This window comes from Humulus lupulus, chromosome 1 (genome assembly GCF_963169125.1).
Source record: "Humulus lupulus chromosome 1, drHumLupu1.1, whole genome shotgun sequence".
Taxonomy (NCBI): domain Eukaryota; kingdom Viridiplantae; phylum Streptophyta; class Magnoliopsida; order Rosales; family Cannabaceae; genus Humulus; species Humulus lupulus.
The window spans coordinates 162,642,775-162,652,240 of NC_084793.1; positions in this window are offsets into that span (position 1 = coordinate 162,642,775).

Genomic DNA, 9,466 nt, shown 5'->3' on the forward strand with positions numbered 1-9,466 from the left:
ACCGGGACGTGCACGCCGGGAGTCGGAGCTGACAAGGTCCCGGTTGGAACATCCTGTTCCCGATTAGGGACAGGAGGTCACGGGGGAGGTGGAGCCATCTTCTCCACTGCAGGAGGGGGTGGAGACACCTTCTCTATGGCAGCAGGGCCAAGGTATTATCTACTACTACAGTACCCCTAGGGCGGCCCATGCCATAACGCAACACTAGCTGGTCAACACACTGGAGTAGAGTGATGTTGCGATCTGGGTCTTTTTGATGGTGGTGAACGAGTTGGCTGGGGTTAAACCTAGCAAGCCTTAGGTCTGCGGCGACCCTGTCTAAGTCCCTAAACAAGTAAGGGTTACCTTGGCCGGAGGGGCCGGCTGCTACCCCGGACTGGGTCCGCTATGCGTTGACCTCCTGAGCGACCTCAAGAGTCCGCTTCCGGCGCACGAGGGGCACCTCGTTCTCATCCTCGGCCTCCTCCTCAGGGATGGGTGCCATCTAGCGAGATGCGGGGATGGTCCGCGGCCTCCTCAAGGCCAGAGTCTGGCCCGGGGAAATCAACTTACACGCCAGCATCGTCTCATCAGACACGAGCTGGCGGTAGACTTTTTCACTTGGGGGGAGCCTCGCCAAGGTTTCGTACTGACCCCCAAGGGTAACCGGCTTAGCCGTCCTCGCAAAAATAACTGCACGATAGTTTTCAAGTCAATAACGAATGGAAAGAAACTAACCAGCGACGATCTTGCGAGCTAAAGTTAGAAGGAACTTACGAGGACGGTTGAAGTAATGGTCTTCGCAGTTGCGAAACCCCATTGACATGAAGAATTGATCCTTGAAGTCATTGGGGTGGCTGGGTAGCTCGATGACCGCGACCGAGTTGGGAAAACGGGTCAGGTAGTAGAACCCGTCACCTCGCCCCCGTTGGTCCGGGCTGGCTTTGAGGTAGAAAATGTAGAGGATGTCCGCCGGTGTGGGGACCTCCCATTCCTGCTTCAGGAACAAGTACTTCAACCCCGCTAACAGACAGTAGGAGTTAGGGGGGAGTTGGAAGGGGGCCACCTTCACAAAATTCAGGAAATCTGTGAAGTACTGGTCCAGGGGGAGAAAGGCCCCAGCCTTGAGGTGTTCGTCGCTCCAGGCCACGAACTCCTCATCGAGCGGTGCGCAGCTCCGCTCGCCCTCAAGGGGAGGACGGACAACCAGGGTGCCCTTCCTTATCTCGATGTTATGGGAAAGCATGATTTTATTGACTTTCCCCTTGGTTGTAACCTTTAAGGCAATCTTCTGGCCTCGAAGAAGGCGTCAGGTCCCACCTCGACCTCCTTCTCCATGGTGGGACCGAAGTGAGGGATTGGGGAGTCTGTTGCCACCTCTTTCCCCTTGCTAGCCTGCTGGGAGGACGAGCTGCCGGCACTCTTCTTAGGTATATTCTTCCTGGGTCCCATCTGGTCGCCTAACGAACAAAGATGAAGAAAGTTTAGAAAAGGCGACCTAAGCATAAGAAAGAATCAAGTACGAAGAATGGTTTCCTTTACACGGGCTGAGGTAATCTCAGCCCACGGCGAGTGAGACCACGCGGTTCTATGAACACGCAATGCTCCCAACGGGTCCCTGATTGCTCGGGATCCGTGTGTCAGGAGGGTCAGGATAAAGTTTTCCTTGGAGGGAAAGTTTCAAAAGGCAAAACCGCCTGTGAAGCATGGCCCCTAAGCTACCCAGTTTTTGCACCCCAGAAACTTGTTGCCTTCGCCTCTCCAAACAGGCATTTAGAAAGATAACCCAGAAAAATCACCCCAGAATTTTGTCCTATGAGTCATGTTCCTAAGCATTCTCTTTCCTACTGTCGATACCTCTAGGATAAAAACCTATGCACAAAATACCAGCAAAGAAAAACAACCTACAGTATGCGGCTAAGAAGGAAGTTTACCTAAGCAAAGAAAAATGGAAACATTTAAAGCATACAACAGAAAGAGGACTTACAGAAGCTTTTTGCTACGTAAAGACTGAAAAGAGCGTAGGAGTTGGAATCCTGGTGGAATCTTTGGAAGCAGAGTCATGAAAGAACCCTTGTGTCTGGAACTTAGGAACGTCTGGAACAATGATCGAAAAAAAAGGGTTTTGAAACTAAGAAGAGAGAAGAAAGAAGACGAGAAAAAATTTCAAATAAAAAGGTGGCTCATGCGAAAGGTGGCCAACCTTATAGATACGTAAAAGGCAAAAGAATGTGGGTCATTTCATCTTCTTGATGAGGGATACGAGGATCACAACTCGAAAGACGAAACGACGGCCGAAGATAGGCTAGGCCATTTAATGCGGTTCTCAGAAGACGGACCGTCTCCAACCACGATGCTCCACGTATCTGATACCAGCGCAATGGGCGGGACATGAAGAGTAAAAAAGGAAGCCTAAAAGCTCCCACAGTGGCCACAGGTGATGTCATATGCCATGAGTAAGGGCTTGGGGGAAAATGTATGCCCTAAATATCCACGGGTTATTAGCGAGCTGGAAAAGGGCATAATCCTACCAGCCACGTGGAAGCCACCTACCTGGAGCTGCTGTTACGAGTCTCTACCTCTTTAGCTCGAGGTAGCCAAAGGTTTAGTAAGAACACTCAAAGGCATCAGGGTAGCAGTGTGGACACCACGAGTTGAGACTACATCAGGCCCGAGGTAAGACTTGGAGTTGACACGTCCGACCCTTTATAAAGTCAACCACGCAATGTAAACGTGGGCATATAAGACATCACGTGTCTACTCCATTCCTGAAATCTCAGACACGTAGCATAAACGTGCGTGTTCAGGCACCCCAAGAGTGGTTTGGGTCATGCGGCCCATTATCCCCCTTAACTATCGATTAGACCACACTTCATTGTCAGGTTTTAGGAATTAATCATGACTATCACAGAAGTGACATGATGGGTAAGAAGGTCACGGGATGACCCCCTTTGCCAACACCCAGGTGTCTTCTCCCTATAACTATGGAGACCCTGGGTGTTGCAAAGGGTTGGCTTCTAATTTGTAAAGAAACACCTTGTAAAGAATACCAGAGATATATCAATAATATTGACTGGTGGACTAGAGGGATTTTAACCTTCGAACCACCTAAAAAGAGTACACGAGTTATAATCTTCCTTTGAGATTATTCACATATTACGGTTAATCATTTAGCACTAATCCATCCCATTTATTCATATAATTATATGTTGCCGAAGAACCGCGTCAACACTAGGCAACAAATTCATTAAGCATGCAATTCATTTAACCTAGGTTCTATTTTTCATCACAATCAAAATATTCGTCAAAATACTCTAATTGCAGTTTATCACTCTACTTAGAATCCTAAAATATTAGGTGAATAAAAATCCTTAGATGATAGTAGGACAATGCAAAACCCTAGTTAGTGGTCATGTAATCAAGATTTTGCAAGATTCATAACATTCAAATAAAAAAATAAAAGCAATTTAATATAAGGGAATAGAAGGAATAAAATTAATTAGTGCATTCAAGATCTCATGTCTAGGGTTTTGAAAAAACCCTCAACTATAAAAAAATACTCCAAAATCACATTCATATTCATAAACATAAATATTCAATGAAAATAAAAGAGTTTTGAGAAGAAAGAAAAGCAAGATTGAAGAATGTTTACGCTGATGTCTTTTCTCTCCTCTTTTGCTCTAGCCTCTAAAATTTGCAATCCAAAGTTATTATAAAAGTTAACCCTACTCCCTTTTATAGCCCACCAAAAATTACATTTAAAATCAAAATTTTAAGAAAAAAAAAAGTCACACGGCCACGACCACTGATTCCTGGTGGCCACGGCCACGGGGTGTTTCTGGGATAGTTTCGTATGGAGGCCATGGCTAGGAGATTGTGGTGGCTGCAGCCACTACTCTCTGAATCCCAGGACGTAGCCAGTAAATATTGGTGGTCGCAGCCATAAACCAAATTTTTCTCGCGTGCTTTTTCTTTGTAATCTTCAACTTTAAGCTTGAACCTCGGGTTTAGGGACTTCTAAAACACTTCAAACTTGTTCCAAACTTCATTTTCTCGAGTCCTATCATTGCACATCCACTCCTAACAAAAAAAATATATCAAATTCATCTATAATAGCTTATAAACTATTTTATGGGTTAAAAAGCAAAGACTCGTAAAACAAAGCTAAGAACACCTAAAAACAATTGAAATGAACATTATCTAAGTGGAAAAAGATAGCAAATATAATATCCAAAATACCCTTACCAAAGAAATTGACTTTGTTACCCTCTTCTCTCCCTCACTCTTACTCTGCAACGAATTTCCAAACTTTTTACTCCTAACACTACTTGAGCTAGTTGGAGGGGTAGCCCTCTTCGGCAGGTTGTTCTCCAGTGTGTAATCTATCAAGCGTTTGACAACAGCTTGAGCGGTGTCCAGGTCAGTCACACGTTGCCTCTGAAGTTCTTGCTTGGCCTATAGTTTTAATCTTTCAAGGAAATAGAAGAGTCTGTCTTCTTTGGACATGTCTTTAATATCAAGCTTCAGTCCCAAGAACTTCTTCTCATATTCTCGGACTGTCCCAACTTGCTTAACCTCTCTCAACTGGTGTCGAGCCATGTAGGTGACATTTTTTGGCAGAAACAACGTCTTCAACTCTCTCTTCAAATCTCCCCATGATGTGATGGTGCCTCTACCATTCTCAATATCATCATACTTTGTCCTCCACCACACCTTGGCATTCCCAAACAAGTACATGGAAGCCATGGTGACCTTTCCTTCTTCAGAATCGGCCTGCACGACTATAAAGTAGTGCTCCATGTCAAAGAGAAAATTTTCCAAGTCCTTTGCGTCTCTAGCCCCGTTATAGGGCCTCAGCTCAAGAACTTTCACTCGGCAATAATCCATACCTATGGGACCCGTTGCAGGCGCATCCCCAATAGCTTGCATGGTTAGGTTAACCTTTGCAGATAGCTTAGTCATCTCCTCTCTGAGCGCACCAACTGACTCCCTACAGTGTTCCGTGATGTCGTTTATGGACTCTTGTTGGTCCTTCAACATGCGCTCCGCTTCAACAATACGCTCCTCCCACCAAGGGGTATAAGATGTATTTTTCGGAGTGTTTCTTTGCTCCAACGCAATTATCCAATTTAGCAAAACATCGTTTTCCTTCTCTAGTGTGGCTATGCGATTGTTTGTGTCAGATGATCCATAATTACAGCTTGTAGATGATAGAACCCTTACCCTTTCGTCCAGACCATCAAATTCCCCCACATGATTCTTAAGCGCTTCGATCCTCTAAGTATTGCTCACCATTTCTGTGTTCCACCAAGCTTTCTCTAACATGGCTCTAATACCAACTGTCACAGGCCGACTATTTGGGATCTCCAAGTAGACAGAATGTTCGGCACTTGTGGACACTCCAAGCTAGCAAGTCAGCCTAAAAATCACGCCTGCGTGCGAACAAACTTAGTGGTTAGCCACAAACACATCTTGGACATGCAATGAGAAATAACGAAGTATGAGCAAGTACAAAGACAAGTCATTCCACAGAACGTCCACACAACACAAAAGCATACAACAAGGAAAGTGGCACGCGATGGCCCAACGAAGACAACCATCAAGTAACACATAGGCAATAAGGAAGCATACATGGGCAAGTATGGATTACATTGTTTTATTACTATATAGCCTTGATAGGGAAAGGGAGTACACAGCTTTATCCCCTATCTGTTGGTGGCCATGGTGCTTCCCTAAGTCCCTAGCTCACCTCCCCCTAAGGAGCATTCTAGAATACAAGGTCTTCCCAATAACATATATGATTTTTGTCTGGGAGACGTATGCATTATTACAATTTTGCCACTACCTCAACCCATGATGTTGCTTGGTGCAAGACTTGACTAATGATCAAGCATTAAGGCATCCTCACTTACAAAATTGCCCCATGTTGGTGTGCCAAAGGGGCGCGGTGCCTGGGCACACAGGGGCGCGGTGCGGCAACAGGCAGACGCTGCGGGCTTTGCCTTAGGGCTCAAGGCTTGGGCTCGGACTACAACATAATTTGTACCCATAATTTTGAAAGAAAAAATTAAAAAATTCCTATGCCCCAAAATGGCTTACATATTTCATATAGAAATTTTAAGAGCAATTCTGATACCCAAAAGCACCATTATAAGCAACCCTTAAGAATCTATCATCATGAAAATAAGCATCCATCCATTCAAACATATATCACATATAATATAAAAATGCACATAATCCCTGACAATAATTAATAATATTTATAGATTAATGACTTGCTCTGGTACCAATTGTTGGAAATACATTCTGAGCACGCAGCGAAATGGGAGTGGTGAGCCCATTATATACAACAATAAAAAAAAATCATCATTCATATAAATAGTTTATATGAACAAGAAAACATCCAGTAGAAACATTAACATAGAATATTATTAATCATGCAACATATATATAAATATACAATATATTTATATATAACATATAAACACATAAACATATGAATATTCAAGAACATGAGCAATTACCTCTTAAAGCCTATCAAGTGTCATTGAGTCTTTTCGTATATTTATCGATCTTCTTATCCAAAGTTTTAAGTACTCAAACCACGATCTTTTGGAGTGTTCTCTACACCTCAAGATGTGTGTGGGCACATAGAGAACATGAGTTTGTAATTTTAGGAATCACAAGTATTTCTCAACACATGAGAACTTGGATTATGGTCTGAGAATGGCTAGAATAAAGGAGAAGAAAGACTTTTTGTCTGACAAAAATTCTAAGAATTATTCTGAATTGTCTTTGATTCACATTTCTTCTTATTACTCTATATCATATATATAGGGATAATTAAATTACCTCATATTCCTAATAATAGTAGTAATATAATGTTGGGGTTTTATGCCCTAACAATAACTCAATTTCTTTGTAATCTGATTTTAATTATCAATAAAAGAATAAAATTCATTTTTTGACTTTGTCAATCAATTTGCTCAAATGCTTTATTTTCATGATTATTTTTTTAATATAAACTTCTACTAAATCTTGAGCATATAGCTAGTTGTATTTATAATGACATAATCACAGTGGAATATAAATATGATTATAGGTTCAAAATAAGTTAGTCCTAAGATTAGTTAGTGCACAGGATTTACACTGACTTGCAAATCTATGATATGATCTACTTACACATTATAGTGTTATATTCTTTCTAGAACATTAGCAAATTAGATAAGAACGGATGTACTTGTTACATCAGACTGGACCGATGTTGACAGTAGATAGGATAAGTAAACATACAGTTATTATCTATTCTAGTCATATCATATAGTTGACCATAGGTAAGTTCAATCTTAATTCTAAGTGATTAGTATTCTAACTAATTGTATTATTAGAGTTATTTCACTTGTTTGTTACCAGCTTACCTTATGGACTAGCCCACACTTACATCTTTGGGACTGAGGAGTATAATTGAGTGGGAGTGTTAATCATAGATATGAACATCTATAGCTTCTGACGAAGAAGTAAAATGAGTGGGAGTGTTCAAGGTGCTAAATGATAGAGATCTCATTTTAGTAATTAATAATAGTGTTGACCCAGATTTTGGTCAACTGACACGGAATCAAAATACGCTTGACGTGGATGAATACGTTGAAAAGAATATGATGACGAAAAATAATAGGAACACAAGATTTTATAGTGGTTTGGCCCTAGGATCTGGTAATAACCTACGTCCACTTGAATTGTTATTGAAATAAGATTCAAAGGGGTGATCAAAGAACTGGTGTTCAATGAGTTTCACTAACCTTTGAAGAAGAAAATACAATTATTCTCGTGTAATCTCTCTCTAATCTCAAATGATCTTTTTTGCTCAAAAGAAAAGGGATCGGCCCTCTTCACTGAGCCGTCTTCTTCTATTTATAAGCTCAGGGAAGATTTACATTGATTTGTTACAGATATTCTTTCCTAAATAATCGGATACTTAGGAAATCCTGGGAGATAATTTTGGATTCCATCATAACTGCCTAAGATTTCCTCTGCGTATAATGTGCGTACAACCAGGCTGGTCGTATGAAGAAACTGATCGCATGATACTGAATGTCTTCCTGGTCGATAGTTGAACACAGATTCTGCCAGGTGTCAGCCACATGTAATTAATGCCTTCCATGTCATTCACTTCTGATTTTAGGGATAACAGTTGCCCCCCAAGTTTGTTTAGTGCGACCAGCAATAAAGAAACTTAAGGGAACAACTGTTCACATTCCCATGATGCCTGTCAGAATCCCCGTGCATTTTCAAAAATCATGACATAATTATGTCTAATCAAGCCTTTTCAGTTTCCAAAAACGCAATTTGACGGCTTATACACTTCCCCACGTTTCAAAAGTGGGAAGTGATGATTACTGCCTTTTGGCTATCCCTTCGATCCCTATAAGTAGGCTTTTCTTCCCCTTTAAGAAATTTTTATTCACCATCTTTGCCAATATTTTCAAGAACTTGCACCAGAGTTCAGAGCTTCAAAAACCAGTCTGACGTCTAGCCGAAGGTCTTCTGGTTTGAGTTTTCATCTTCTTCCGAATCTCCATCTTCGCCCAGGTAAGAACTTCATTCTTTAAGCTTTCTATTATGCCATGCATGCCGTTTCTGTGCTCTACGACTTCTGTATTCTTGAATAGGGTTTTAAGGGTTTTTTGGTATAAACCATCTATTGCTTGGTAAAAGTGGGTTTTTATGCTTTGTATAGGTTAGGACTATAGTTTGATAGTTAAGGTCTCTGGTTTGGGACGTTAGGTTGACGAAAGATTCAACCTTTAAGCCAGGTGAAAAAAACTGAAATTTTTTCCCGCCCCTCAGGAGTCGAAAAAGTTCTCTTTTCAGAAAATAGTTTACTTTCCTTTTTGTTTTTATCCACGTTGAACTTAGCATAGGATTAGGAAGCTGCTGGTTATTTAGGCACGAGCAATGTTATCCCAATCTTCCACACTACTTCGCGGATTGTGTCTTATCTCCTCCATTGTCTGTTTGCAGTTCATATGCAAGACCCTTGGGGGGGAGAAAGACCTATTGAAGACGAACTCTTGGCCCAACTGCTCGAAGGCTAAGAGAATCCATACACACTTATTCCAGAAATCCCCTTTTCACGTCCTAACCCAAATCCTCCACCAATTCACAATCAGAAAATGGCCAGAACAAAAACAAAAGCTAGAAAAAGACGTGACCATAACTCTCCAAGTCAGCCTCCTGCTGATGCCCCCTCGACCAGTGGTCAAGGTGAATTCCCCCCTGAAAGCGAAGTTCAGAGGCGTGCCCGTCCTCGCCATACCGACCAGCCGGCTGCCGAGTGGCACGTCGTTTCCCCAAGTTCGGTGACACTTCGAATGATCACCAACTATTTAAACAAATACAATCTAACGGGGGTGACCCTGGTCAGACCTGCCACCGACCAGCGAGCTAACCTGCCAGGGGGGGCTTATAGCACCTAGTCGAGGTACCA